Here is a 27699-nt window from a genome sequence, read left to right as displayed (position 1 = left end):
CCCAAGTCTCATCATGGCCTTAAGGCACTCTTACTCTGCAAAAGGTAAAGACATCCTAGAGAGTCCTCCTTCTCAGACAGAGACATTAGACAGTCCTCTTATAACAATGAAAAGGAAAGATTTCGAGAGTACATACCTCATCCCAGAAGTCGCCCCTCTACACCATCTCTTAGTGAGCAAGACTCTTCAAAGCAGTTTATGCCCCCTGCTCCAAGACGTATCAAAGCCCTACTCTGGACAACTCAGACCTTATCCAGGAAAACTCTCTAACCCTAATTGGACGACTCACAAATCCTTCTATCCAAAGGCTATGGTCCCTCATCCCCTTTCTCTCCAACAGATGGAACCTGAAAGGCAAGGCAATTGGCTCAGACCTAGGAAAAGATGGCTTCCAATTCAGGTTTGACCACGAAGAAGATCTACAAAAGGTTCTAAACAAGAGACCTTACCATTTTGATTACTGGGAGCCTATCATATTTGCCTCATTCCCGTCTCAGATCCCCTTTTAGATTGAAATACAAGGACTTCCTCTACATTACTGGAAGCCGAAAATGTTGACAGACATCGCAGAGGACATTGGAGACCTCCTGGACCATGAACTTACCCCCTCTGCAGCAAGAATCCAAGTTATGATAAACGGGCTACAACCTATTACTAAAGAAACCATTGTGGAGTTCTCTGACCGCAGCGAAGTCCTAGTCACCTTGGACTACAAAAGACTGAAGTCTCACTGTAAACACTATCTCAGGCTTACTCATGCGGAGAAAAACTGTCCGGGACTAGCCCTTATTAAAGGGTCTCCAAGGGACCAAGGGATACCCTCCGCCTCAAAGAGCAAATCTATCCAAAGCTCCTCCAACAAAACGCAACAAAAAGAAACCCGAGACTCTGTAAAATCCCATTACCACCCCTACTCTAGACACAGAAGCTCTCACCCTGAGAATTTCAATGATAGAAGGAAAGAGTACAGTAATGATTCCTGGAAACCATCTACAAATAAGCGGTCTCCGCGTCGACAATCTCCACCAAGAGATCAGAACTCATACAGAGGAGATTCCAACAGGTCCTTGAGATCCCCTGTTCGCCATCCTGCTAGAACCTCTAGAGATCATCTTACCTCATCTCTTCAGTGGTGGGAAAAATCACCACCCAAGGAGCATCGTCCTCCTGCTTCTCCGCAATCTTCAAGGAGTAGAAGACCACCACTTGAGAGAAGCGTCGATGAACCCTTACTTCCAACACCTATCCCCATCATACTTTCAAATGAGGAGGTCATGGGAGAACTATGTGAAGTGACCCTATAGTACACTAGTTGTGCAGACCCCACAGAGAGTGCAACAAGGAGATGACGAGTTCTGCAAGGGGAAGCTAAAGGCCTAATGGCAGCTACTGCTGCATCTATTATTAACTCTGCAACACAAGCCCAACTCCAAGCTGAATCTGGGGCGGCTCTGCTTCAGTCTTCAAGACAATCTCTATCACCTTACTTACCAATACTAGATCCAAATGCGGCTGCTGCACTAGTAAAGAAGAAAAGAGGAAGACCTCCACTTATCAGACCTTCGACCAAGCCAGGAAATAAAAGACCGATAAGGCTTGCAGGGACAAAATCATCAAAAAGGCAACTTATTACCATTCAAAATTCACCAAGAAGAAGAATTCTCCAGAGCTCATCAAATCTTGGTGAAGAAGAGTTAAATAACGGTGTCAACAAAACTTTTGGTCATAAAAAGAAAAATACTCCAAGGCCGACTAATGGGGCATCGACAAGCAGAGCTCTTCCTAAACAAAAGATCATACCAGCAATAGTGAAAGAGAGGGTGGATTTTCATAAACCACCCCCTCCTCTTCCTTAAAAGTTGCAAGTTGGAACTGTTGTGGGCTGGGGAATCCCATGACAGTCCAAAGACTGCGTGTGATACAAAAAAGTATCTCACCTTATGTTTTATTCCTCATGAAGACGAAAAATCCGGATGATATTGTCACTAAGAAGCTTCAGTGGATGGACTACACTAACCACAGATTCATCTCTCCTCACAGTCCTGGTGGTGGAGGACTCGCTCTCTACTGGAAACAACATGTAGAATTGGAAATTTTAAACTCTTGTCAAAACTATCTTGATACATCTATTAAATCTGAAGAAAAAATGGTTTTTGCTACTTTTCTTTATGGAGAACGAGACAGAACTAAAAGAAAACTTATCTGGGCACAACTGACAGCTATAGGAACAGCAAGAGAGGTTCCATGGTTTCTCAGTGGTGACTTCAATGATATCATTGACTCCACTGAAAAGACTGGTGGCCCAACTAGACCTGAAGCTTGGACCTGCGATTGACCTGCGCTCCTTCATGTTAGAGTGTGATCTTTATGATCTCCAACATTCGGATAACCCCCTGTCATGGCGAGGCAAAAGACATGAGAACCTAATCCATTGTCGATTAGATAGAGCTGTCTCTAATGGGGCATGGACAGAAGTTTACCCATCAGGGAGATGTGAGTACCTCAACTTTGAAGGCTCAGACGACAGACCTCTCATCACTTCTTTTGACCTGAAAAGTAAAAAGAAAAGGGTATCTTTAGATATGACAGAAGACTGAAAGAGGATCTAGAAGTCAAACAGTTGGTGAAAGAAGCTTGGACCTGCGATTTAGCAGACATAGTAAGTGAAAAGATCTCTCGAACAAGGCGAAGTATCATTTCCTGGTCCATAGAAAAGCTCAAAAACAGCCAAATAACCATAGAGAAAACTCGAAAAGCTCTTGAGATAGCAATGTCAAGCTCCTTACCTTGCATTGAACTCATCTTTACACTCAATACCAAGCTACTCTTAGCCTACCAAGATGAAGAGGGTTTCTAGAAACAACCAAGCAGACAACTTTGGTTAGCCTTAGGAGATAAAAATACAGGCTACTTTCATGCTATCACCAGAGGCAGGAAAACTGTTAACAAATTTGAAGTTATAGAAGATAAAAATGGCGACTCACAGTTTGATGAAGGGAATATTCTTGAAGTGATCTCTGAATACTTTCAAGACCTTTTCACATCTCAGAGTAGTGAGAGAGCTTCAATCGTATTTGAAGCCATCAGCCCTTGTAGATTATATTTTGACATTATAATGGACTAAATAGAATAGATTATAATCGCATGTTCCTTTCTTTTGATGCAAATAAAGGGTACTTGTCATTCATCTTTTCCCATGTAACAGAATCTACAGGATGGCAAAGTTTGCCATCACTAGACTTGTTACTGAAATGCCATCTTAAGTCCTTTGCCATTTCCTCTGTTCTAAACATTCTCTTCAACCGCGAGATTATTGGAAAGTACCATAATACTTTTTGTGGCACACCTTTCTTGACTTCACCCGTCTGCATATTAATCTTTCACCTTGAAGCATTGCATTTGGGACAATTTTCCAGCTTCTTGTACTTCTTCAGAAAAGACAGCAGTCATTTACACACGCATGTATCTTTTGATATCACATATCAAAGCTCTTCAAAAACTTCTTCACATTATACAATGATGTGTGAAGCACATTGTCCTTGGGAAACATTTTGGGCAGCGTCTCAAGAAGCTCATCAAAGCTCTTGTCAGACCATCCATTCTTGGTCTTAAGCCTAAAGAGAGACACAATTGCTGGTAGCTTGCTGTGGTTTAAACAATCAGGATATAAAGGGGTTTCTGCATCTGCTACCTTGGCTAGGAACTCATCTTCTCTCTTGTCCTCACCCTCTACAATCTCACCTAAGTTAGCCACTAGATTGTCACCTACATCACCATTAGTAGCCAAGTCTTGGTCATTGTATTCAAATGTGGATTCAAATGTTAAATCGATTAAGAGAAATCTATATCACAAAACAAGATCTTTGTGAAGAGAATGTGGATTCAAATGTTAAACAGACATGATAATCGCAGAAGTTATTTCTTTACCCTAAATTTCAAACAAATCGAAGAACCCTAATTTCAAACTAATCGAAGAACCCTAATTTCAAAATGAAAAACAAATCCGATTTTCCTTACCAATCTACTGAACTAGATCAAAATTAGAGACAATCTTACCCAAAAATTCAATAGAAATAGAAGTTATATAAACGAAGAAAGACATGCCTCGGTTTTAACTCATTGACAGCCGCTGCGTATGAGGATTAGGCTACGGCGGAGTACAAATCAGATCTTAATACGACTTTGAGGTTTGAGAATGAGCTTCGAGGTTAGAGATTTGAGCTTAATTGGTGATAAATCTGAGTTTGTCGGAATTTGTTTTTTGAGAGAATGGTTTGGTTTTGATTACTGTATCGCGCTAAGTGTTTTGGGCTAAGTGACTGAAGAGGGAAATGAATTACTGTTCTCGCGCTAAGTGTTTTTTTGGCTAAGTGTTGGCGGATAAAGTCATTTTAGATTCCCGCTCATTAAATTCCTATCATAGTGTTTATTAACCCATATTATAAAGAAACCCCAAAAAAAAACCCTACCATAGCAGGAACAGAAAATGAGCTATCCTATAGTGCTATCAATGTTGATATTTATTGTAGTGGTACCAAATGCTCATATAATCTATAATATACATCATACAAATTTTCTATATCTTTTCTTGAGTTGAAATAATGCTTGGAAAACTAATACTATCAAACAAATGCAATAAATCATAATAGCGACGAGATAATCATATAAACCATCAAATTTAGTTCTAGGATCAAAAACAGATGCAAGCAAATTAAGAGGTGGAACTTTTCTATAGTATTTTAACAATTTATCTCTCATACTAGTTATGCATGATGACAAAACAGTATTATTTTCATGTTCATGCATCACATCAGCAATATTAACAAATTCATACAAAAGTAAATGACTAGTAGGAGATACCGTGGTTGGAAAAAAGGACAATCGTTCCTCTCTCTTCTCTCTCTTCTTAACCTATTTTTCGGATCTAGGGTTTTTCCATGGCCGCCTCTGTAAGGAGCTTCATCGACGAAGGTTGGGTTAGCGGCTGACACGGGAGTGGGCGCCTTTCTTCTCCGGTGGTGTGTGGTGTGGTGGATCTATGGTTTCAATGCGAATTGGTGGCTCTCCTCACAGCAGCCATGAGATGATGTTCCTCCTTGTCTGCTGGTCATGGACGCTAGCGGATTGGAATGGATTCTTTAGGCTCGACAGCTTGTGAGCTGTAGCTCCGGTGAGCGGCAGAAGTCGGACTGTAGATCGGTGGGTTTCACCTCTTTGCGACGAGATTAACAGTGGATCTTTGGTCGGATCCTAGATGGCGAGCTGCGGGTGTTCCTTAGCTGGATCTTGGTGGATGATGGCTTGCCTGAGCCAGAGACCGTCTTCTCCGCCGTAGCTAGTTTTCCCTTAGCCGGATCTGAAGTGAGGTTTGCTTTGGGAGAGGTCCTTGGGTGAGCATCAGTGGAGATGGGGGTAAGTTTCGAATCCTTCGTCTTGCTAGGTTGGGGAGAGGAGGGATTGGGTCTCGGTTGTGGCGGTTCTCCCTTTTCCGAAAGGATTGTTCCAGGTTAGGCTTGTTCTTGGCGTTGATTTGCGGCGGGGTTCGCTAGCTCAAGCCAAAAGTTTGATGTCGAGGTCGTAGCCACATAGGAGTCGTCCTTGCTAGCGTCGGTTCTAGAAGGCGATGTTCGTGTTTCCGGTGTACCGCACGGTTCTGATCTTGTTTTCGCTGGGTTTGTTTTGGGCTTCTTTCATTTTGTAACCGTGTATTTGTCGTTTGGCCCATCTTCCATAAGCCCATTTGGGATTCTTAATAAAAAAAAAATGACTAGTAGGATAATAAACACCGGATAATAAAAATGTTGAGTGGGCCATTAAGCTAAAGAACTGCGATTTTGTTGAATAAAACTACACAATAAATGTTTATAACCAATAGAATCAACAAGCATATAATATGTTGAATTCCACTGAGTAGGAACATCTCGAGAAAACTGTTTGGGGGATATGTTATGCATTTTACAAAATCAAACCATTTTTTCATTAATTGTGGATGACCCCATAAATAATTCAACGTAGTTTTAATTGGTGAAATAAGATTATTTTGAGAAACCAATAAACCATCTTGAACACATAAATTTAAAACATGACAAATGCATCGAACATGAAAATGTTTTCCACCTAAAATAAGACTATAATTATTTATTAATTCATCAATGGAAGCAATATTAGCGGATGCATTATCAAACAAAATAGAAAATCTTTTGTTTGTTAAATTATATTTTTCTATAATTATTTTTATTAATTTAAAGGCATGTCTCAAATATAGGATATAATTACTAGAATGTCTCAAAAATAGGTTATATCCTTTATCTGGGTTTAACTAGTAATTTTCTATTATTCTCTTTGATAGGAATAAAAATAAAGTTAGTATTACCCTTTAATTTTTTTTAAAACATTTTTGTAAAAAATTGTTTGTTTTTTTTTTTTTTGGAAAAATCTGCTGCTTAGTTGTGACAAGTTTATTTTTCTGTAACAGATTTATTTGTCTATGACAGATTTTTTGCGACATTAAATCTGTGAAAAAATATAAATCTGTCGCAAAAAAAATCTGCTATCATTATATAAATTTAAATATAGTTACGACAAATATTTAATTTGTAAAAGGCTTTATTATGAGGATAGACTTTTTTACGATGACACCATACACTTTTTGTAAATTTGACAGAGTTTTTAACAATTTGGCACATTTAATTTGTTTTAGTGGCATCAGACTTATATTTTTAAAAACTAATCTGCCATAAAGTAACATATTTTATGATGAAAATATAAGGGTTTGTTACACTATGAGGCACTTTCGGAGAAACTTAATGCACTTAATACACTTTAAAAACTAGAGGCACTTTGCCTTGCTTTTGGAGTGAAATAAGACATATATACCCCCACGATTTCGTTTGAGATATCATTGCAAACCGGGTTATGGTTTCGTTTGGTATTGGTTTAAAATATACGGTTATAATGTGCGGTTTAGAAAAAACAGTTTGTGCGTGACGACGATCGTCGGATTTCAATAGATTAAACGGCCGAGATTAAACATTGTAACTTCCCTTGCTTTGCGAGTTAAAAAAAAAACTGAAACACGAGATCAATTCAAACACATAAGATTCTGGGTTTCAATCATCGATCTTTGGTCAACTGTCGTGTCCAAGGAGCTACGATTGTTGAAAACTGATATCATGAAATTAAAACGAAAATCCGTGCATTCTATTTGTTATGGGTATCAGAATATAACCAAATCTTTTTTTCGTTTATATGTACAGGGATCGATGGACGACTATATCATGGTTATATGTGGAGAGTGGTTTTGTTCTTCGACTGGAGAGTGGAAATTGGAGATATGTAACCAACTTTTCTCAAGGGTTGTACCAATTCATGAGGGAATAACATTGGTTGCGTTGAACGAAGCAATTCTACAGGAGTTTGGCGTCAAGGGTTTAAATCCTCTGTTAAGTTACTCTGTACCGAATAAGAACATGTTTGCAACAAAGGATAAGACTCCACCGGTTCTGGTTACAAGCGAGATTGGACTTCAATACTATCTAAAGACCCTTAGAGAAAACATGGGTCTAAACTTGTTTGTGAAGTTTGAAGAGAAGGTTGATACACCAAATTTGAGTTGTGAAACACCAGGAGGTAGTGCAAAACGGAAAGTTGAAAGTTTGTATGATACAGCTAGTGGTTCGAGAAATGCTGACACATGTTCTGGGGATATATCTCCTAATGTCCTGGTGACCCCTGTAGATGACGAATTCATGGATGCATTACACGATGTAGAAGAAAAAATAGCAAGAAGCGGTGGACTGAAATCTAACGAAGATGTAATTGTTGATGATGAAGATGACATCTTCGTGGATGACTTATGTGTGGACAGCAAAACAGAGGAAACCGAAGACGGGATAGATATTTCTGATGACACTATGCCCTGTGGCGGATATGAAAAAGAGTTCTGGGGTAATTTCTTGTCGGATGATTATGGTGGCTCAAATGCTGAAGAGTTGATGTCTAAGGGTGGAGTAGATGCAAGGTACAAGGGAAAAAATAATAAAGACGTGAGTTTTGAGGGTTTAAATGATAAGGTAGGCACCAGTGAGGATAAAGTTGTTCAGTGCACATGTAGTGGTGTCTTTGACCACGCTGTGTTTGTGAGTGGTGGAGGTTCAGGTGTAAACGCAGAGAAGGTAAAAACGGAATGGGCTGCGAAAACTAAGGTTGGTTGTAAAGCTGGGAGCTCTCACGGATTGAGAGGTGGTGCAAGGAAGTTGGAGGAAATTGATGATGAGGAGTTTGATATCCCACCATTATTTGAAGACATCGAGTATGAGGTAGAGAACATACCGGATTTGGATATAGAAGATGATGGCAAAGGGATATACAAGGGGAAAGTGTATGCAAGAAAAGAAGATTGCCAAATCGGTTTGGCTATATATGCGATCAAGAACATATTTCATTTCAAGCAAACAAGAACAAAGTGGAATTATTTCTTTCTTAGTTGTTCAGATGCGAAATGTGATTGGAGAATTTTGGCGACACTCATGAAAGGTACCGGCTACTATGAAATTAAGAAAGCAAGTCTGGATCACACATGTTCGTTAGATACTAGAGGACAGTTCATGCAGAAGGCAACATCAAAAGTTATTGCATCCGTCTTTAAGGCTAAGTACAGTGATCCTACGTCCGGTCCTGTCCCGATGGATCTACAACAACTAGTTCTAGAAGATTTGAGAGTCTCTGAGTCATACAGCAAGTGTTGGAGAGCTAGGGAATCAGCTTTAACTAGTGTTGCGGGTAGTGACGAAGAATCATACTGCTATCTGGCTGAATACTTGCATTTACTGAAGCTAACTAATACTGGAACAATAACACATATAGAAACCAAAAGAGATGTTGAAGATGAGAGCAAAGAGAGGTTTTTGTATATGTTGTTAGCTTTTGGGGCCTCGATAGCAGGATTTAAGCATCTGAGAAGGATATTGGTTGTTGATGGAACACATTTGAAAGGAAAGTACAAAGGGGTCTTACTAACAGCGAGTGGTCAGGATGCAAACTTCCAAGTCTATCCACTTGGATTTGTTGTTGTGGACAGTGAGAATGACGAGTCTTGGACTTGGTTCTTTACGAAGTTGGACCGGATCATTGCAGACAGTAGAACTCTGACTATATTATCAGATAGACACTCATTAATCCTTGTTGTTGTTAAGAGAGTTTTTCCGCAAGCAAATCATGGGGCTTACATTATTCACCTTTGTAGGAATGTCCAAGCTAAGTACAAGAACACAGCTTTGACGCAGTTAGTAAAAAATGCAGGATATGCGTTTACCGGAACAAAGTTTAAAGAGCTTTATGGTCAGATTGAATCCACGAACCAAAATTGCGGTAAGTATCTACATGATATAGGGATGGCTAATTGGATAAGGCATTATTTCAGGGGACAGTGTTTCAATCTGATGACTAGCAATTTAGCGGAGACGTTAAACAAGGCGTTAAACAAAGGTCGATCGTCACATATTGTGGAGTTGATAAGATTTATCAGGTCTATGTTAACTAGATGATTTAATGCGCGTCGGAAGAAGTCTCTCGAACATAAAGGTCCCGTTCCTCCGGAAGTTGACAAGCAAATAACAAAAACCATGTTAACAACTAATGGGAGCAAGGTTGGGAGGATCACCAACTCGAGATACGAGATAAATGGCATGTTAGGTGGAAGAAATGTTGTTGATCTTGAGAAGAAGCAATGTACTTGCAAGAGGTATGTTAAACTCAAGATCCCTTGCACTCATGCTTTGGTGGCTGCGAATAGTTTTAAAATTTCGTACAAGGCTTTAGTTGATGACTGTTTCATGTCCCACGCATGGGTTTCGAGTTACCGGGAAGCAGTATTCCCTGAAGCTATTGGAAGAGACGACGAAATACCAGAAGAGCTTGAACACCGATCGATGTTGCCACCATATACAAGGAGACCATCAGGGAGGCCAAAGGTAGCCAGAATTCCATCAACAGGAGAATACAAGGTAAGGAAATTTGTTAGCTAAAGTAGTACTTTCTACTTGATTGTTAAAACCTAATGCATAATGTGGTTTGTACATGGTAAATGTAGAAACCTAAGACTGGAAGGACGCAGCAGAACCGGTGCTCGAGGTGCAAAGGCACTGGTCATAACAGGACAAGTTGTACAAATCCAATTTGAACAAGTTGTTACGGTGGATGACTTTGAGATTGCTATTTAGGATATTAATTGTTTTTCTTTTGTAATGTAATGCGTAAGTGTAAAACATATAAATATTTATTGAGTATTGGATGCTAATTAGGTTTTTCATTTATACTGCTTATGTTACACCAGGGACTCGCAAGAATGTCGCAGAAAAAGTACAAGTAGATGAAAATCAAATATTTCTGTTTTCTATCTAAATATAGTTAACCATCAGATCGTATCCAATCGTTTGATTAAAATAGATCTATTTGTAAAATTAGTTCGACTTACATGCTTCAATATTGAAAGATACCTCTATCAGTTATATGTTGAAAATTTAATTATTGTGAGCAAATTATTTTCATATCAGCTGAGATTTAAAAAATGGAATTAGAACCTATCACCCATGTAAACAAACATCTTTTTCCCATATTCCTTTATAAAACTTATGCAATTGCCAAATTTCTGCTAAAAAAATCGTAATGTAAAAGTGCATGTAAGGTTAGAAGTTTGTTGGTTTTGAATAAAAAATATGGACATTTAGTGAATTGGATAATAAAGAATAGAGAATATCGACTAATACATGTGATTTCATTTTATATAGCTTAGTTTTTAATAATAAAAAAACCTTTAAAAATTTGGTAATGAAATGGATGTCTCTGAATATTTACATGTAGATAGGGAATGAATATTTATATGTCTATCCACACACCCCAGACCAATCAGATATAACCAATCGTTAGTATTTTTGAAATTAGTATAGTCGGAAAATTTTGCTATGCATGCTCCAAAATCAAAAGAGTCCCTATAAGTCATGATAAACGAGAAAGATGTTCACTAGTTTATACGTTAAATACAAGAGAGAAATACAACTTCATAATAAGATTACATTAATAAACTAGATAAAAGAGGAAAACAAAAGAGAAAGTTATATTCTGAAAGTGAGTAAACGAAGTTTTTAAATAAACTAGAAAAGCAAAAGGATGTCTCTGAAGAGGAAGAAGTAGATGCAATGTGAACATCTCTCACCATTATATTCGTTGTAAAATTAATGGATGAGCCAACAGTCTGGATAATCCTAATAATAAAAGAGCTCAGCGTAAGATCCGAATCGTTTTGGATCCGAATCAGAAATGTGGCCAATTAGTGTCTTGGCCATGATATCTACATCGGTAAAACACTTGTTCTCTCGTTTGAAAGTATTAAAAGCGTCTAATACTTCATTACCTGCGCAGCGGTTTAGAGCAATGTAAAGAAGTTTGGCTATAGGAATGACATCTTTACAATCATTCAATAATGAAATGGCGCCTATCAGGTCGAGAGAACAGAACCCTAGCCTCAAGCTCTGGAGATACATAGCATAAGGGTTTTGTTTTGCAAGACATTTTGAGTAGAATGAGAAGTGAACAGAGTCGGGCAAAGACATGTTGATGAAGTCAGGGCTTTTATCTAAACGAACTCGGGATAGTGTCTCGACAGAGAAAGCTGCAGATTTCCCTTCATGACCAGATTTAATCCAGTTTTTCAGAGCCTCAATTCCTTCTTCTGAAACGTGGCTAACAATTAGTGCGAGAATTGGTTCCGGAATGTATAATCTTGCAATCTTCCTCTATTGACAACGCAGACGAAAAGTTAGAGAAGTTACATATACTTTGTGGAATGAATGAACACTACATTGTTTAAAATAATGAAAAATTTAACCTGTGTGTTGATAGGTTGTGTGATAGAGTGTAGACATTTGGATGATGTACTCATTTTGTCAATCTGTTGCGAATAACGAAAGAGTAAGATGTGATGGAGAGAGAAGTTTTAGTACTGAGCAAAACAGTTTACAAATGAGTAATAAAAACAGAGTTATTAATTGGAAGTTTCTCTTAATAGCTTACAATCGTGAGGGATGAAGCTTAGTGAGGAGTACAGGTTCAGTTTTATATTAACTCGAAATATAAAAGCTAACACTTGAATTCCATTAAAGCAAATTCATATACAAAAATGCAAGTCATAGTTCTGAAACAACTCTAATCATTTGTATAATAATTGTTACACCTTATAGTTGAAGACTTGAACAATATATAAATAAAGTTAGACAAATATGCAAAACAAACTAATACATAAAATCAAGAATAAAAACTTAGATTCAAATATTTTTTCTGCAATCGAGAAGAACGATAAGATGAACATAAATGAAATTGGTACTTCTGAAAGTATTACTTATGAAATGTGTGCAATTTCCTGGGACAGGTAATAGTAAATACATGTGTTACACCACTGTCCCTCGTACTCATTGAAGTTCTGATGGTCCAACCAACACTCACCATAGTCCTTGAACTCCCAGGAGTTTTTGTATGTCCATTGGCGACGTGGACCAACCTCGTTGATATGGAACATTAGTTTATCTGCAAATAAGTCGACTTCACTAAATTTGTAACACCTTCGCTTGTACTAAATATAAAATTCCCACAGAATTGATCTAGCGCAACTATGGAGCATGATGTAAAGTAGACCAGCATGTGGGATAACGTCCTTTATGCCATCCAATATAGCAATTGACTCCTGGAGCTCAAACATATGAAATGCCAGCACTAAACTCTGAAGATATAGGGCGTACGGATTTTTTGCGGTGAGGCATTTGGTGTAAAACATGTGATAACTAAACGATTCTTCAGCCATATGAATAAAAAAGGGGACTTATCTATTCGAACAGAAGAAAGAGTTTCACTTGAAAAAACAGCGGCTTTTCCATCTGGACCTGATTGAATCCAAGCCTTTAACATATCTACACCGTCCTCAGAAACTAAGCTGACTATTTTAGCTGCTACGTGATCAGGCATGTTGAAATCAGGGAACGGAGGAGGCTGAAAGAAAATGCGTACCAACGTTAACACCAAATTTGTGAGGCTATATACCAATTCAAAACTAAATTTTGCAATTTTTTGATCAATTTAAGTCTATATAAAATGAGTGCCTCAATTCGATTGAAATTGTTTTTGAGTAAACATTACCTGTAGGTTAAAATGAACCAAAGGTTGACGAAGAGGCTACACGGCAAATTGATTTCCCCTAACAGGGGCAAGGGCGCTTGGGGGTCGCCAGTAATGTCTAGTAGGGGACATTGGTCGAGGGTGGGTACATTTTCCTTTCTCGCAGACGATTTTTGGCATTTTGGCTTATCAAATTAGTATAGTACTGAAAGTGAACAAATAACGATCTAAGGAATTTGAAGAAACACCGATAAATAAAGAGGACCGAACTAGGCTGAAGGGAAACAGATTTGAGATCGTGATGAAATGGGAACCCTAATTCTCTGGATAAATGAATAGGGAGTGGTGTGGTGGAGCGATGGGTTACTGAATATAATTAGTGGATCCTACAAATATTCCAAAAAATTGTTCGTGATAGTAAGTTAGATACGTCCATATTCTCACGTCCATGAATATATATATATGCATGGTCTATAATATATTATATAGACGTGCTATAGTGATTTGTTACAGCCCATTTAGCGGGAACTTATTTATGGGGATTTAGGTTCTAATTTTTTTTTTTTTCATTTTTTTCGTAAATATGAGAAGAGATTAGGTTTTACATTCATAGACCGAAGTCATTAAAGACAAAAAATAATTGTTAAAAGGATAAGGCTTCACTTATATAGAAATTTAGATGGAATGCAAAAAGAATTAACATAACAACAAAACAGCAGAAACAGAAGTTTAAACAGTTTGAGTAAGTTATTATGATTTGACGTTTTACAAACAGTTGTGATCCTGTATATGGGTAATTCTTCAGTTTTAGAACAGTTCAACAATGTTCCATAGGTGAACTTAATTCAGACACTTGATTACTATTATACTGCTTAATCTAAGTTTTTGTTGCAAAAATTACAAAGGATAAATTTTGAATAAATAAATAACTTTTTTATTAATATATAATATCATTTATAAAAATATTAAAACATTGTTGAATGTAAACATAAGATGTGAAAAAAAAGAAAAGAAGATGAGATAACAATTTTAAGCAACAAGCACTTTGATAGTTCTAAGCATCTTCCATTAGTCGACAACCATTTTGATTTCTTCAACTTCCTTAACATCAGGTTCGGGATATATGGTTGATATTGGTGCACGGATAACAATCTTAAACCAGTTACAACCTTGATAATATCTAACAACCTTCCACCAAGCAAGTGCAATAACAACATTGTTCTTGCGAAATGCTCGAAATCTTTTCTCCAAGTCCACTGCAATTTGTCCATAAGCCTCGCATTCCAATGTATCTTTGCTGAAAGTCAGTAAATATATGATATTATATACTAACCTTACAACCAAAATATAAGAACATGATATGTTTGGAAAAAAACTGAAAATTGATGTTGAAGAAATGTACTTTTTATTCATGATCATGAACGGCAGTTTGAATCCGGCAATATCTTTCCCGTTACTTGCGGTATTAGTGAGAATCCCAACATTCACGAGTGCACCAATAACATCTATAAGAAATATGTCAGAGATATGTGTTTAAAAAAATAAATTTTTTGAAAAAAGTGAATGGAATTTATGAAGAAGCCATTACTTACCAACCAAGGTATGTTTGCCAACAACATCATCCACAATGTAGTCAAATGGAGTGAACTTGTTAAGTAAATCGGTTGCTCTTGATGTGGAAGAAGTGATAATGGTGTGATCCATGAATAGAATGCGAAACTCATGAGGAGTTGTTCTTATTGGTTCGCAGTTAGGTCGAACGAGAAACGTACTTATCGTTTTCCATTGATTCTTTTCGATCCTGTCAAAGTAGAAGGGAGAGAAACGAGGTCTGATTGTTGCTTCTATTTGGGTGTCCTGTTACAAACAACATTTTAGGGGTGAGGGATACACGGGTAAATAAAAATTCTGCAAATTGCAAAATAAATTGAAGAAAATTGTTTACCCATTCATCGTCCAAGACAAAACGTAGTTCGAAAGCGTTCGGGTTGAGAAATTTTTTGTTAATTCTCAATACCATGACACAGATGGTCCAGCCAGTATCCATCGGAGACAACTCGTAAAGATTGTGATGTTGAACCATCGTGAACAGGATAAGTAAAGAGTAACGAAAACTGAGAAATATGGTAAGCTTTTGTTTTGTTTTTGCGATTGTGATGTGGTTGTCTTGATGAAATCGAGAGAAGCAGTTGAATTTATACAAACAAAAACGATGTAAACTGTAATAACGACGTGTTGATTCGTCGAAGGAATTAAACGTTGTAACTTTTAATAAAAAAACGTTGTTTCTATAAAAGTTCAATAAAGTAAAATAGAGTTTGAAATACGGTATGGGGATTTAATGTATCTTGTTCTAAGCAGAAATTTGGCTTGACCTCGGAAATTCGTCTAGAAGCAGGTTGCGGATATCATCAATTTATATGTGTTCATAATCTTTTTTCTGTCCAAAATAACATGTCCACCAATAACCGTCCGTTTGGATTTAATATAAATATTTGATTTGAGTTATATGACCCAAAAGGGTTAGCATTTGAGAATCTTTTCTAGGAAATTAAGTGATTCAAACGTGCTCAACAGATTCATGTCAACCAAAAAAGTTAGTTGGGGAATGAATGAATTTACCTAGGATTAAACTTCAAAAGATATAAGATATATCAAATATAGAAATGTAGATGACAAGATAACAATGGACATAACATTTTGAACATATTGATTTCTATGCTTCATACTCTCCGTAAAGCTCCGCCCATAAGGTAGCTCTATAGCATTCGGCTGCAAAATTCTCATATGCTATTGGTTTGTACAATACAGCATTCAAAGCATGTGGATTTTTGGCTTCAAGAGATTTTGTGAAGAAATGATAATAGATGGAGTGCGTCGTGGACCACCACATGTAATAACGTGATTTGTCAAGGCGCACACAACTTAGAGTTTCCTTTGAATACACAGCCGATTTAAATAGTGGTCCAGCTTTCACAAAGGGTTTCAAAGCATCCACGCTTTCTTCAGCAACGTAGCTAACAATTTTAGCAAGTACTGGTGCCGATATGTGAATTTCAGGGATAATAGCAACCTGTGTTAAAAAAAAAAGAAGGTAAGAAACAATTGGTTTTTGGTTTATGTTGGATGTCAAACGTATAAAACTATAGCTTATGACACGCTGCACTACCTTTTTGACACCTGAAACAGATGAGGGTTGTTCACTCATGTCGACCTTCGTTAACTTGAGCATGGAAGAAACTTAAACGAATCGTGGAAGGTTTTTGTAGCTAGAGATTATTATGGTTAGATTAATTTTTATAGTTTTCCTGTTTATTAAAAGTTGTAGTTGTGAAGGTGAGAATATTTCCGTAATAGCGAAGTTTATCAGTGTTATGGAGGGAAGTAAATTTATATTGGTCTTTCAAGGTAAAAGAGAATAATAATGTTCTCTGTATAACTACCACATGATCTACATATCCACTTAAAATTTTTGATTTTTAGTTTACTAAATTAGGAATATTTACTTTTACACTGTCGCTCCAAATCAAAACTTATCTCCGTAACACTTGCGAAATGGTTAACATAGGGAATATTCTGCTTTACAAATTTCAGTTTGTGGGGCGAAATTAAAGGAAGTAGAAGAATAGAAGAATATAAACCATATCCTTTTTTAAATAAGTATCCACGATTTCTCCCCAGTTTAGAAATTATTCCTTATTTGATTTCTTACGAGCATATCAATTATGAGAAGACAGAAACGCAGCAGTGAACCATCCGCCGGCTGTTGTGTAAAAATGGTTTTCCATACATTACAAAAATCATAAACTCTCCTACTTTATACTTTTATTTATATTGTCTTATTAGGTTTTTATTTTTTGGCCAGGAAACCAGCATTCAACAATTTCACATGCCCCCTCCATTGCTTGCTAAAATTGTTAGCTACCTGGCTGAAGATGGCGTGGATGCATTGAAAAATTTGATTAAAGCAGGTCCGGTATTTAAGCCGGCTGCATATTAAGAGGAAACACTACGTTGTGTTCGACTTGACAAATCTCGGTATTTCATGTGGTGGTCAATGCCACACACGATCTATTAGCATTTCTTCAATAAATGTCTTGAAGCAAACAATACCCATGCCTTGACTGCTGTATTGTACAAAGGAATAGCATATGAGAATTTCGTTGAAAAATGCTACAGGGCACCTTTATGGGTGGAGCCTTATGCAGAGGACGGAGGATGGGTACAAATTGATGGAGCTTACTGGGCTCAGCCCCGAGTGCGAGCTATGAATGCAAGGTGTTGCTGATGCAAAAGTGCAGCACACAAAACTTGTCCAAATATGTGAAGTTCGATTTTAATGTTGTCTTTTTTTTTTTGAACCATTAAGAACCTTTGTTTTTTATGTATTAGCTCCTTTCTTTTTTTTGGTTTTAGTTTTCCAATTATTCTACATTACCATTTAAGATTTGGACCATTCTACTAAGTAAGTAACAAACCTTTATTATATAATTAGTATAGAATAATAATCCACATATCGTATAACTTATGGATATAAATATATGGATGGAACACAATAATACTATCAAGCTCTATTCATTACAAAACCGCATATCACATGAAATCCATGTATAACATATAAAATAGAGATTGTTCCTTTTGGGAGTAATGAGAAAAAAAAGATAGACATTATTCAGACAACAACAATTAGATTATGTTTACTATTCAACAAAGCCAAATAGAACACACACGTTCAGAAAATAGCTTACAGAGTGATAATACTCAAAATGAAAGTTAAGATGGTTAATATTACAAAAAGCAGAGAGAGTGATCACTTGTTATTAAAGGCAGATGCATCAAGGGGGCAGACAAACTCCTCATAAATGTTCATGGCATCTTTACGCCTAAAAGAGTCAACGTGTTTATCTGTTATTTTCGCCATGTTCTCTGGGGGATTATCACTTGCCTGAATCTCAAGGAACTTCATTGCCACTGGGCCACAGTCACCAGATCGCAAATTCTTATATAAGCCATCTAATCGCTTCCAATAAAAAGGCTGAAGACCATGATTCTGAGAACATTCGGGCTTACAGGACCTTTGGATGAGGTATGGCAAGATTGTAACAAAAGGTTCAATGAAACGTCGAACCTCATCTTCCTCATAAAGATCTATATTTGGTTCAAGAATTTCAACGGACCAGACTCCCAGATTTATTGCAAGTCCTACCCAGTGTTTCGAATCCCATATCATAGGCAAGTAAATGGTATCAATGTCTGTGAACCATTCAGTGTTGGGCCCTATGATGAACTGTTTCATGGGTTCGGACCACTTGACGCGTGACTTGATTTTGGCAGCTTTGAAGCTTTTTAATTTTCCTTGTAGATGGTTTGCGAACCATGGTTGAACAAAAGCGGCACGTTGGTTTGTAAGTGTTGTCGCAAGCTTTTGAGAAAGCAAGGACACCAACACCTCCATATGCTAGGTAAACAAACAATAAGAATTAGACTTTCACACTAAAGATTATAAAGGTAATATTTGTAAAATAATTGTTGATTTTATACCAGAGTTGAAACCCAGTTTGTAGGCTTGGCAAGTGATAGAAGGAATGAGTTTGAAATAAAGAATCCACACGAAGTGAGATGTTCACTGCAAGGAAAAAAAAAAGCTTAAGCTTATAACAAGATTATAACTGTATTGATGATAAATAAAATGAAAGTATAACCATACATATTCGGTGCAGCGGAGAGGGTATTGCGAAACAGTGCAAACTCTGATTTACTCATTGAAGGTAAAAGTTCATATGAGCCCGTTCTTGATTTTGATAACAACTCTGCTACAAGAAAAACTTCAGCTTCAGACAGAATTGGTTTCTCTCTTTCTCGCGCTAGAGATGAATCTGAAACATCAACATAACCTTCTTCCTGTACATTATAATGTAATATTAGTGCAAAGAAGAAAACCATCATAAGGTTTGAAAGTAGGACCATTAGTTTATAGTATCAAAAAGATGTTGTGTTTATCTTGTTTAGAGCATACCTGGTTATCATCCAGATCATTTGCACCAATGTCTCGAGAATCAGTGATTTGATCCTGATAGGATATGTCAAAAAGGATAAGTAATTATCTGTATGAAAAAATTATTGAAACTGATATCTAAAAAACATAATTTTTGAAGAGATGGACAGGATTATAATATTTGAAAAAACCTCCGTTGGAGTTAGTTCACTATTGGCACTATGGGTGGGAGAAGATTCTGATTGTTTGTCATGTTTGGAATTTGTATCATAAATTGGATGGGAATATATTACCATAGCCTGCAATAATGAGATTGGTTTTGAAAATGTATTAGACTATCTTTCGCAAATATAAAATGAGGAGACCTATTATAAGAATAATATCCTACAAATTATTTAGTAACCAAATAATCATGTCGAATAACACAGCCTTGTTGTTACTGTTTACCTTCATAGGGTCACCATCGAAGTTGACTTCTGGTGGCGTCTGTGACAATGACTGAGATCTGCAGCCGACTCCAAAGTGACCAAAATGTAGAAGTACCAATAAGATGGTGAGAAAAACATAAGAAAATATTATAGCGTATCCACAAACTCCTGTCCAATTTAAAGTGAACAAGAGAGCCTAATTAAGTATAGACATAAGGTTGACCTTCTTTTTTGCGAGCTTTGCAAACCCTAACAATGAATAAGATGCTGCAGCCGCCTCCATGGTGTCTTGAATGTTGTAGTACACAAAAATATGGTGAGAAAAACATTAGCAAATATTATCTGTAAATTATAACGTATCCACAAACTCCTGTCTAATATAAATGATTAACTTGCTGCAGCAAAATTTATTTCAGAGATAAGGTTGACATCCTTTTTAAAGACCATAATTAGTTCAGACATAATCTTGACTTCTTTAAGAACATAATTAGTTCATTCATAGTTCAGACATAATCTTAAAGTAATACCTTCGCTTGCTGTTCTTCAGAGCTCTGTTCTATTGACAGATCTATATCAGAATGTGATGCAGGCTCCCTGTCCAATGAGTCCTGAAAGTAATTGTAGAATGAATTTGTTGTGTTAAAGATACAAAGAGGAAAGTAGAATATGTATTTTTCATGGTTAAAGAAAGGCTTTGATTTATTGTGTTTGTATTCATAAAAGTACCTGCATTTTGCCATCAACATCTGTTTTATTGGCATTCGTTTGCAGTTCTTCAGAGTTGTGTTCTTTTGGCAGATCTAAACCAGAATGTGTTGCAGGAACTCTCTCTGATGCGTCCTGCAAGTAATTGTAGAATGGATTTGGTTTTAAAAAAAACATAACCATTGGTCTGCGCAGTAGGTCCAACAAATAATATATTATCTTACATCAATAATATGATCTTGGTTGAGAGGGAGTAGTTTTTCGACGCTTGGGTCTGACCTTGGATCAACCTATTTGGAAATTACAATAGTCAATGTCTCTTATATATATAAGTCATTATGGGTGTCCAAGAAAACCTGTCCACCCATGATTAATATTAAAGACAGCACAAAACAAAATGTAGTTTTTTTGGTAAAGAAAGGTTTTGATTTGTTGTGTTTGTATTTATAAAAGATAAAAGTACCTTCATTTGGCTATCAACATCTTCGTCATTGGCATTCGATTCTTGTTCTTCATAGTTGTGTTCTTTTGATAGATCTAAACCAGAATGTATTGCAGGAACTCTCTCCGATGCGTCCTACAAGTAATTGTAGAATGGATTTGGTCAAAAAAAACAAATATAAACATTGGTCTGTGCAGTAGGTCCAACAAATACTATATTATCTTACATCACTAATATGGTCTTGGTTGAGAGGAACTAGTTTTTCGACGCTTGGGTTTGAACTTGGATCAACCTGATTGGAAATTACAATAGTCAATGTCTCTTATATATATAAGTCATTATGGGTGTGCAAGAAAACCTGTCCACCCAGAATTAACATTAAAGACAGCAGAAAAGAAAATTTAGTTTTGATGCTTAAAGAAAGGCTTTGATTTGTTGTGTTTGTAGTTATAAAAGTACCTGCATTTGGCTATCAACATCTTCCTCATTGGCATTTTGATATTTGACATCAATGTCATAAACAGGGTTGCCTTCATTTGCATCATCGTTATTAGAGTGCTCTGATTGTAGTGGGGTGACAAATACATCCATGGGGTCATCAGTAATCTCCTGCAATAAGATGTGTTGACGTCGTTAATTCTACCAAGTTTGTAAATAGTTGAAGTTAATTATTACACTAACCGTGTTTATCAATGGGGTACTATCACTGGAGTCTTGAGCTTTATCTAAATTATCGTCTGGGACTTGCTGTGCAACTTCAGGCTGTCCAAATACATGCTTAGACAACGTGTGTGACTGAGATGAAGTCTATGAGAAAATTAAAAGATTTATTATGACAGCCTGAAGTTGAAGTCTATGATAATGTTCAAATATTTAAAACAGTTTGAAATCTTGAATACCTCTGGGGTTTGAGATTGGATAGGGACCTCCATTGTCTTCTTGCGCTTTGATCTAGAAGAACATGCAACAAAACTGGAGGAGAGTTTTGTGGACCGCTTGAATCTGACAGCTTTTTTTGTTTTTTCAAGCTTCATTACACGGTTCGATAGCTCTTCCACCTTAGTTTGTAGTTCACTGATGAGCCTGGACTTCTCATCATCAGAGAGATTGAGTTCCGGTTTACTACGAGTTGAATACCTTCACTTGGATTTGGGAGCCTCAGACTTCACACCTAATTTCTTCTTACGGTCCACAATGTGCTTTTTATGAACACCAGATAGCTTATTCTTTGGGATAGAAATTGGAGGCAATGTGGCATCACCTCCTGGCCAATCGGTTTTTTGGAATCGATGAGATGCCCATATCAAATCATACATGTATGCAACTTTCTTATCTTTCACCTCATCGTCCCACTCTGCCCAACTTTGGTCAGCATTAAGGTCTCCAACTATAAGCGGATCCATTGGCAGCTGTACAAAATTAGAAGGTTATTAATAGTATATAAGACTGGATTTATAAAAAGAGAATATTATAGACACAATATAGATAATTGAGGTGAAAAAGAATACCTTAAGGTTGCTTTCCAAAGCATGAATCTGATGAAGCGATATAACTTGTTTTGGATGAGTTAATCGTTTCCAAAGGAGGATTGTCTTAGAGGTTGAGTCATCTAACAGCAAATCTAACAGTCCAGGTATGTTACGAAATGCTATGAGCTGCAACTCTAGGGGAAACCTTTCAAACGGAATGTTTTCTGCTGAAGTTGACTCACCAAACTCTTGATAGGGTTAGTTGTCAGCTGTCTTTTACCAGTGGACTTACCGAGATTTCGTTTGTCGGGTCTCATTCCTACTACAGTCTTCAAAAAAGACTCTCTACCCCAAGGAAATGAAAGGAATTTATCCATATCTGCCAACATCTCTACATATTTAAATGTAGGCCTACCGATTTGGTTCGATGCTATGAGTACACCATCTACAATAAGTAGAAACACGAGCTTAAGTCTGTGGTCAGATGACAAGGTCTTGCGTTTGTTGGTTAGCATGTCAGAAACATCCCCTAAGGTAACAGTCTTGTCTGGACCAATTAACTTGTCCCAGTAACTCTTCATGCCAACAACATAAACTGCATCATCATCTGGATCATAATCCTCAGAAAACTCACCACAGGGCAATCCAGTCACGCAAGCAAATTCAGGTAATGAAAATCTCAGGGGGTATCCACCAAATACTGTCCACAGCTCATACTTTTTCTTTGTTACCAGCTGCCTACATAGCAAGGCATGCATAAGCTTACCAGACATCGCACACCTACTAACCGGCAAATGGAATAGAGGTCCAAAGCAAGATTGAAGAATGAAATCCAATTTCTTTGTCCCATAAAAAACCTTCCGGATAAAGGATAGAATATCTGGTCTTGAGTATATATTTAGCCTTCCCCTCGGATATTGATCGGTGGCGAAGAGTCTATTAGGAAGATTTGAATCACACTGAGAAGATGGTTCCTGAGACGTTGACCCTGTCATTAGCAAGAAACAAGTTCAGAAGATTAAGATTAGATTAACAGATAATAGGACCAAATAAAACGAGTTCACAAATGTCTGTCTATTGCTTGCTTAGATTAGATTAACAGAGTAAGAGTACCTTCCATAGTGTAACAGAATAAACTTGTCTGCCAATGCTATCAATTTAGATGTTAAACTGTCTTACAAATCTTGTAACACAAACAAATAAACTCATCTTAGATATGGCAGCAATAGATATAGGAAAAGGAAATAATAACTATATGCAGATTTTTTTTTTTTTAAAACAAGTCTAAATATGAAGTAGCTTTTTCATCTCCACAAAAGAAAATCAAGTTGCAAATGAAACTGACAAAATACCAGAGAGTAAACAAAACAAAGTTTACAAACCAGCAGAAGATTAGGTGTAACCACTAAACTATAGCTAAAATAAAATAGAACGGATTAGAAAAGGATCACTCTGAAGAACCAGCAGAAGGACAACTCTAAGAACCTAACAAAGCCTAGTAAGTGAAAGAAACCAAAAATAATTAAGGCTACTTCAGAAATGAGAACAAGAGTCAGCAAAATTCATCAACAGATTATATGGTGTTGTCCATCAAATGAATTTGTTACAAAGGAATTACGTTTCCAAAACAAGAAATTCCCTTGTTTATAACTGAAATACGAAAAAGAAAACTAAACAATGAAACAATTCACATAAAGATATCTTACTTATGGGATTGTACAATTACTCTATTATTGTTTTTTGCTAACATATAACTTAGAAGCACCACTAAAATGCATATCAAATGAATAAAGATTTTAGTTCTGAAGCAATAAACGAAAATTACGGAAAATCTTATGATGAAAGAAAGAAACTCTAATTATAACAGTATGGCTAACCGGGGTTCATGAGCCGGCAAACATGTGGAAGCACATGCAAATATGGAGTAAGCTAGTGACGCTCTACGAGTAAGTCAGAAAGGTACCTAAAAATGTCAAAATATCAGAGAGTAAACAAAACAAAGTTAACAAACCAACTGAAGATTAGTTACCGAAAAATCAAAACACAATGTGAATTGATGTTATCCAAATATAGTTGACCATCAGATCATATCCAACATGTTTAAAATCACAGCCAAAGTGGAAAATGCCAAACTATGAGAGAGTAAAAAAAGATTAGTTACTGCAAAATCATAACACAATGTGAATTGATTCTGTGCCCTGTCCACAAAAAGGGCGACTGCTAATTATGTACAGTACAATCATAACACAATGAGTCATATTGGTGCTAGCTTACATTATAAGACACAAGCAATTCCACTAATCACTCACCTGAACTTGGAGAACACTCTGGTCAGTATTTAGGCCCGTAAATGAACCTAAAATAAATAAATAAAAACGAGACAGACACAAACACCATAAGTAAAAAGCTAAACATGAGAGAATAATCATAGGATCAAGGTGAAGTGGAATAACCTAACAAAGACTAGTAAGTGAAAGAAACCCAAAAAGGTTAAGGCTTTACGAGAAATTGCAACAAGAGTGAGCAAAATTCATAAACGGAGTATATGGTTTTGTCAATCAAATGAGTTTGTAACTTAAATACGAAAAACGAGAAGCGAGAACCGAAGATAGAAACTAAAAAATAATAATCAAACAGCCGAGTTTCGACGAAACAAATTTTACATGAAACATAAATCCAATTCGATATAAGAACATGAAGAAATTTGGGGGAAATACCGGTGGAGAGATCACAAGAGAGAAAGTCGTGTGCAGCAGTGGTGGTGGACAATGACGGAGAAGTTGGAGAGAATTTAGGGTTTGGGAACTAAATTAGAAGTCGTCGTCATCTCCGTCGTCGTCTGAGCGAACATAGTCACCGGAAAATCATCTGCGTCGTTGTCTGCGCAAACAGAGTCACCGGAAAAACTGAAGAGGATGATGTCGCCCGAGTCGTCTTCTACAACAAACAGTAATTTGCAGTTTTTTACTGGATTAGTTTTTTACGTGTCCGAAAAAGTCTTCAAAAGTCAAATAGGGTAACTGCAAATTCGACGAGTGGTTTGGTTAAGGGATCTCTTTGGTTAATGCGGGTTTGGTTTGAAGACAACTGGTTAGGGTAATAGTGTAACTTTGCCAAGGCAAAGTGCTGATGATTTTAAAGTGTCGAAACACGTCTAAACTTTTGAAAAAGTGTCTAAGTATGCAATATTCTCAAAATATAATTACTAGTTTGACTTATTAGTGATAACAGATTTTTTTTAGGGTTAAATTGGAAAATAGTCACTTTCCGAAACATAATTGGTGAACTAGGCAGTTTACTATTCACAATTAGATTTTTAGTCACTCCTTTTTTTCTCTACCAATTACAAAATCAATTATACCCTAGATCATCTCTACTAATTACAATCCATGTCATTATCTATCCCACGATTATTTATGTAAATTAATTTAGAAAACAAATTTATATTGATGAGTATTTCAATTATTAGATTAGAGGGGTTATAAAAAGAAAAGAAAAAAAATATATATGTTTATTATAAAGAGAGAGAGTGTGTGTAGAGATAGAAAGGGGAGTGAGTGATACACGTTTCTAAATCTCTACCTCATCTAGTGTCATACATTAGTCTCTCTCCTCAGCCAAAAGGATCTCAAGGTAATTTTCAAAACTCCCACTACCCCACCCCTGCTTCTACTAGACGCTGTTTTATTATACGAAAAAGTAACGTACATGTTTCAATAATTATAAATAGTGAACTGCCTAATTCTATAATTAAGTTTGAGAAACTGACTACTTTGCAAACACACCCTTTTTTTATGTTATGACAGATTTTTATCTTTAAACAAAAAAATCTGTGCAATAGTAGCAGTTTTGTCAAATTAAAAAAAATTGCCAGAATGACATACAATCGCAGACAAAATGTTTAATGTGATGACAGACTTTTTGTACATTATGACAGATTTGGAGTATGGTTAAAAAAACTGTCGTTTGATTACAGGTTTATTAATCAAAAAAATAATTGCTGGAATAACTTTATATAGTGATAGCAAATATGTTTTATGCAATGACAGATTTAAATTTTAATCCATCTTATAACAAATTTTTATTTCTTATGTGATGGTAAATTAGTTTTTACAAAAAAAAATATTTGTAAGATATTTGTCACGTGTCTTTAATAATTTATACAACAAGGTTATAAAAGACTTTTTATAAGTACGACAGATTTTTTTTTTTTTTTTTTTTTGTGAAAACTAATAAATGACAACACAATCTAACTTACCATATATTTCTAAAGTTTTAGAACCGTTTCTCTCTACTCACGACGCCACTATCGTTTTTCTCTCTACTTACGACGCCACTATCGTTTTTCTCTCTACTCACAACGGCACAATTTTTATTTTTCAAACTACCTTGGAGATGATCAAGTATTATTTCTTTTAGGGCTAAAATTCTACTTGATCAACCTTATTATCTCTTACTTTTTTGGTCAAAATCTTTCTCTTAGGGTTATAACAAGCGAAATAGAGTGTGAGGAAGGATTAGGTGTTTCTCGTCTGTGCAAGTGGACATTTGAGGATAACAAATGGTTGTTCTTCATTGATAATCGTAGAGGTTGTCGAATCTAGAAGTCAACCGATGTTGTTTTTCAAGCAACTCAGCTGTGTGATACCTGATGATGAGAGCCTTGCCATTATTTCTGATAGGCACAAATCTATCGGGAGAGCAATCAATGTGGTTTATTCAAAGGCTAGTAGGGGTATATGTACATACCATGTGTACAAGAATATTTTGGTGGCAACGAGGCGAGCCTTGTACCGCTCAACACTGCCATCAGGTTTCCGCTTAACCCGATAAGAAGACCCGTTGTTGGTGCAGGAATTAGCACCTCCGTCAATACCGGTTTAAACAAAGGGAAATGTGAATCTAATCAAGAATTCGACATAACCGGGATATCCCGGTTTGCCTATTAATGGGCAAAAGTTGTGAGGTCGCCGGAAGACCTAATTCAATGGATAGAGATCGCCCAGCCGACTTCCTGAACTTCGGAAAGAGAAGACTTCCATTTTGAAAGAAGAGGATCTTGTAAAGAATAAAAGAAATGAAGATTTAAACCTTAGATAATTAGAAGTTTATCATATTCTGATATCAAGGAAACATTGTATAAATAGAGGGGTTTGTCCTCTATTCAATGGATCCAGAACCTAATACAAAAACACTACTTTTCTCATAGCAAAAACCCTAACTTCTTTTTCAAGCAACTTTGTTCTTCTTTTCCGATTACTTTAGAGCTAAGAGAGAAGTGAATTTATCTAACTCCTTAGTATAAATTCATTGTTTGATTTACAAAATCAACAATTGGCGTGCCTTGTAGGGGATTATAAACAAATTTTCTCTACGCTCTCGCAAGAAAACATGGTTCAAACGATCATCGATCCCGTCATCCTTCCATTTAACGGTGACGATACGAAATCTAGCCTCCTTACCGGAGGAGATCCTCCCTCCGCGGCAGAATTAGCT

General features: G+C 36.5%; 10 pseudogenes across 10 annotated transcripts; 3 read left to right on the top strand and 7 right to left on the bottom strand.

Annotated features, from left to right (window-relative positions):
- Positions 1 to 156: 156 nt before the first annotated feature.
- Positions 157 to 3094, top strand: AT2G10430 (annotated as a pseudogene). The gene has a single exon.
- A 45-nt stretch (positions 3095 to 3139) lies between these two features.
- On the bottom strand, positions 3140 to 3805 carry AT2G10420 (annotated as a pseudogene; the record flags this gene model as incomplete). The annotated part of the gene is made up of 1 exon: positions 3140 to 3805.
- Positions 3806 to 4838: 1033 nt separating this feature from the next.
- On the top strand, positions 4839 to 5888 carry SADHU1-1 (annotated as a pseudogene; the record flags this gene model as incomplete). The annotated part of the gene is made up of 1 exon: positions 4839 to 5888.
- Positions 5767 to 6304, bottom strand: AT2G10405 (annotated as a pseudogene; the record flags this gene model as incomplete). The annotated part of the gene is made up of 1 exon: positions 5767 to 6304.
- A 1083-nt stretch (positions 6305 to 7387) lies between these two features.
- Positions 7388 to 10197, top strand: AT2G10400 (annotated as a pseudogene; the record flags this gene model as incomplete). The annotated part of the gene is made up of 1 exon: positions 7388 to 10197.
- Positions 10198 to 11261: 1064 nt separating this feature from the next.
- AT2G10390 lies at positions 11262 to 11938 on the bottom strand (annotated as a pseudogene; the record flags this gene model as incomplete). Its single annotated transcript has 2 exons — positions 11262 to 11792; positions 11885 to 11938.
- A 456-nt stretch (positions 11939 to 12394) lies between these two features.
- Positions 12395 to 13344, bottom strand: AT2G10380 (annotated as a pseudogene; the record flags this gene model as incomplete). Its single annotated transcript has 3 exons — positions 12395 to 12579; positions 12903 to 13038; positions 13249 to 13344.
- An 888-nt stretch (positions 13345 to 14232) lies between these two features.
- Positions 14233 to 15247, bottom strand: AT2G10370 (annotated as a pseudogene; the record flags this gene model as incomplete). The annotated part of the gene is made up of 4 exons: positions 14233 to 14461; positions 14498 to 14669; positions 14757 to 15021; positions 15110 to 15247.
- A 633-nt stretch (positions 15248 to 15880) lies between these two features.
- AT2G10360 lies at positions 15881 to 16372 on the bottom strand (annotated as a pseudogene; the record flags this gene model as incomplete). Its single annotated transcript has 2 exons — positions 15881 to 16237; positions 16334 to 16372.
- Positions 16373 to 17974: 1602 nt separating this feature from the next.
- Positions 17975 to 23198, bottom strand: AT2G10350 (annotated as a pseudogene; the record flags this gene model as incomplete). Its single annotated transcript has 17 exons — positions 17975 to 18622; positions 18706 to 18790; positions 18872 to 19065; positions 19181 to 19234; positions 19351 to 19458; positions 19607 to 19783; positions 20115 to 20195; positions 20314 to 20427; positions 20517 to 20582; positions 20756 to 20869; positions 20961 to 21026; positions 21194 to 21343; positions 21416 to 21541; positions 21634 to 21817; positions 21878 to 22143; positions 22243 to 22389; positions 22446 to 23198.
- Between the last annotated feature and the right edge of the window lie 4501 nt (positions 23199 to 27699).

The sequence above is a fragment of the Arabidopsis thaliana genome, chromosome 2, assembly GCF_000001735.4.
Source record: "Arabidopsis thaliana chromosome 2, partial sequence".
Taxonomy (NCBI): Eukaryota; Viridiplantae; Streptophyta; class Magnoliopsida; order Brassicales; family Brassicaceae; genus Arabidopsis; species Arabidopsis thaliana.
The sequence above is the reverse complement of the archived record's forward strand: the minus strand, read 5'-3'. Positions and strand labels throughout refer to the sequence as shown.